Here is a 3,994-nt window from a genome sequence, read left to right on the forward strand (position 1 = left end):
AGCAAAAATATGCTAGTGATGAAATTTAGATGAGGGAGGAGGGACGATGATGGTTGTGACAAATTGTGTTCTGAGATAAAGATGGTGGTGTGTGCTAGATTTCAAAGAGAGATGAAGAGAGTGATGGGAAATTAAAGGAAATATATGAGTGATTGAGAGGTTATAGGAATTATTTAATGTTTCTAGAGCTATAATTACTGTAATACCCTTTTCACCATTTCAAAGATACACTTTAATACCAATAAATTTCAAAATTTACATAAATTGTCCGCCTGATAATAGCCTTAGATTTGAACATTTAGATGATCTAGATCTGTTCTTACGTTATTAACCTTTTAGGTGTTCTCATTTGATCCTACTTTTATATATATATATATATATATATATATATATATATATATATATATATATATATATATATATATATATTCATGCACTATTAAATTTTCATATATTTTTATCTCATTTGTGAGCAGTCTCTTACATTCTTACCCTAGTTTCTAATTGTTTTGTTAAATACTTTATAAACTTAATTTATCGATAGCACCTAAACTATTGTTGGAGCCTCGTTCCTTCATCTTCTTGTTAATTCTTTTCGTGCAACTATGGTTCAAAGCCTAGTCTGAATATATAGAACTCCTTGTAAATGCTTGTATGATGTTCTTGTTGCACCTCCACATATAAGCTTTTGTATACGTATAGATGCAACTTTTTTTGTCCTAAAATGGAAATAAAGACGACCTCATATTCTTGTTCTATTTAATCCAAATTTCATGGTCAGAAGCCATTTGCACTCATAGAAGTCAATATGGTCAACACCAACATTGTTAGGTGCAATAAAACAAAAGTCAAACAGGCTTTGTAAAGTGCCATGCTAAAATACAAAAATAAATGAAAGAATGATGTTATTTATTGCATTTATCCATCCAAAAGTAACAGAAATATTGGTCCTTTATCTATATAATCAATTAACTATAGCTAGTTGTAAAATAGAAAGCTACATGACAATATTTTCAACATTTATCTCATTCAACAGTGAGATTTCTCTTATAGCTGTGGTAGCCACTCCCTCGTCTGCTTTCTCTAAAGGAATTTTGACTACACCATACGTTCCTTCATAAATCTTTTCAATTTTTTCAAACTACAGGGGTAGAAAATAACAAATTATTTGAAGAAATATTTACTATCAATTCTAAAAATCACAACTTATGTTCAATAAACCACCAATAACCACACCAAAAGTATAAATTAGATATTATTCCTAACAGCAAGAAACATAGTTAGATATGGAAAATTCAAACCCATCAAATTTAACCTCAAAAAATAGATATTTCTTTTTGGAATCCATCAAAGTTGATTAATGTTTTAATAATAAATCTAAAGGAAATGAAAACCATCATACCAAATTTTCTGCCACATATGAAACTACGGGGTCAGTTGTTCTTTAGTTGTCTTCATGAAAACTTTAAACATAATTCTACACAAAAATATATCAGGTGAGCGTGTGTAGAGCAAGAATATACGTTAAAGTGAGTATTTTAACATCAATATGTATATATATATATATATATATATATATATATATATATATATATATATATATATATATATATATATATATATATATATATATATATATATATATATAACAACCTTAGGCAGAATATGCTACGATTACCAACATTAGCAACAAAAAAGAGTATTCAAAACTATAATAGAAGTAGTTGAAAAATAAAAAATTCAAGTGGATAAAACCTTAATCTAAAATACAAATATAACATTAGTTGAAACAAAACTATCATCAAACTATAACCTTTTATTTACTTGTTTTTTATTTTTCATGCTTACTAAACGTCAAACCTACAACACATTGTAAAAAAATATCATCCTTGTTTAAACCGAATGAGAAAATATCTCAGAAGAAGGTTGTTGGAGTAGTTAGTGATGATAAAGCCCAAATGGAAACCAATCATCACCCAAATCATACCATAGAACTGGAGCATTGGAGAAACTGAAAGAAAAAAAAAATAGCAGAACCTGACTTATATAGAAAATTCAGAAACTTGCTTCAAGCATTAATCTATCGAGTAGTTGGAATGAAACAAGAAACTTTCTTTAAAATCTCACAATCAAGCGGCTCCAGTAGGTGTTCTTTGCTCATGTTACAAAATGTCCACTCCGAAAACAGAAAAGTAAACCAACCAAAACCCTAAAAAGAACTTCAAAAGTCAAAATCATAATTAAATCAATAAGATGAAGAATTGAAGGAATATTGAAATAATAAAAAAAAAAAAAACACCATAATCGCATACATTTACCAAGAAAAACGACTTCCATTGAGGTTACAACAGGTTTTAGATGACATTGTTTGTTATCACTCAGGTTTAGCGAAAGAGAAAGATAAAGAAGAAATTAAGTTTGTTCCTCATTTTCTCATGTACGTCTAGAAAAAGTCGACGATCTTATCCAAATAAATTGATAGAACATAGGCCAAAAAGATGTGTTTTTTGCTAAAGAAATTCGAGTTAAAAGCAAATATGCATGCTTATGTCATTGATTCACAACTAATACACAACTACAATACACTTATGAAAAAGAAATTAGAACAAATCCCAATAGACAAGGGTACAGAAAAAACAGAAGAAAATGCAGATAGCAAACCGGGAGATTCACCCAGTTAAGGCTTTTCTCACAAAACCCAAATCGCCAAAAAAAAAAAAATAGAGTAGAATATGTTATGTAGAGAGATCGTAATCTGGAGAGGAGTTTGAATACGCTAGAATGGGAAAACGGAGGGGGGGAGTGGAATCATTTTACTAACCTGAAACTGAAACGAAGGCGTCAGATTTGAAACACGGTTGTCGCCAGAAACAAAAGCCTCGATCAGTGCAAGAAAGGAAGTCGATAGTGTCAGCGGACATCGGCTACAGACTTAAAACTAAAACAAAGCCGGTATCATCAGAGCAAGTATGAAACCGAGAAGCTTGTTTCACTGTAATTAGTAGTGTCATGATTTTGTGGGTAGAAGAGGAGCGTCGAAGGGTGAAAAAAGTTTTGTGGAGGTTATCGGGAGCGAAGAGGGAAGAAAATGATGTTATCCTTGTTTTGAAGTGATGAAAGCGATGAAAAAGGTGTCTCGTAGTGGGGTGGTGGAGTAGACCAGGGAACAAAACTGCCAATCTTCATAAAATAGTGTGGTGAAATTTTTAATTGCCAAAAATCTACTGATCATAAGGTCTTTTGGGAATTAATTATATGTATAATAATTAATATTTTAAGAAGAATTTCGTATACGTCCTTCCTAAACAGTTAAATATCGTATCTGCCCAACCTAAATTCCAAATATCGTATTTGCCATTCTTAATATTTTTTAATATCATATATACCCAAATATATTTTTTTGATTATTTTTATTGATTTATAATCTTTTTTATCAATTTAAAATCATTAAAGCTAAAAACGAAATAGACAATTTTGCCCTTGCTTCTAAATTCCAAAATCATACACACGTGCGTGAACAGATAGAAATCTCATATTCATTGTGTCCTTGGGAGCAGTCGATCGAGATTTTGTGCGTGTGTGTGCCACTTGGGAAGCAGCGATCGGAAGTTTGACGGAGCAACATGCTCGATCGAGTGTTTGTGTGTGTGTTTGACATCGGGGAAGCAGCAATCGGAAGTTTGAGGCAGCGGGCTCGATCGAGATTTTGTGATGGGGAAGAAGCTTCGGTTGGAACTACTAACAGGGATTGGTCATTGGATCTGAATTAAGGTGAGATAGGGCACACCGATTCTTGGTATTAAATGACAAAGGCATTATTGTCCATTTCATATATATTTTCAATTATAATGATTTGATATAATTAAAGAGAATTATAAATCAATAGAAATAATAAAAAAAAATAGATTTTGGTATATATGATATTAAAAAATAGTAAAAAGGGCAAATACAATATTTGGAATTTAGGCCGGGCAAATACGATATTTAGCTGTTT

The 3,994-nt window shown here is 31.1% G+C and overlaps 1 long non-coding RNA gene across 1 annotated transcript; it reads right to left on the reverse strand.

Moving 5' to 3' along the window:
- Positions 1 to 920: 920 nt before the first annotated feature.
- Positions 921 to 3,062, reverse strand: LOC111916173 (uncharacterized). Its single transcript, XR_002858447.2, has 3 exons — positions 2,822 to 3,062; positions 1,403 to 1,477; positions 921 to 1,141 (listed from the first exon to the last, which is right to left on the reverse strand). It is a non-coding gene; the product is annotated as an uncharacterized LOC111916173 (long non-coding RNA).
- Positions 3,063 to 3,994: the final 932 nt, after the last annotated feature.

Source organism: Lactuca sativa, chromosome 8, assembly GCF_002870075.4.
Source record: "Lactuca sativa cultivar Salinas chromosome 8, Lsat_Salinas_v11, whole genome shotgun sequence".
NCBI classification, from domain to species: domain Eukaryota; kingdom Viridiplantae; phylum Streptophyta; class Magnoliopsida; order Asterales; family Asteraceae; genus Lactuca; species Lactuca sativa.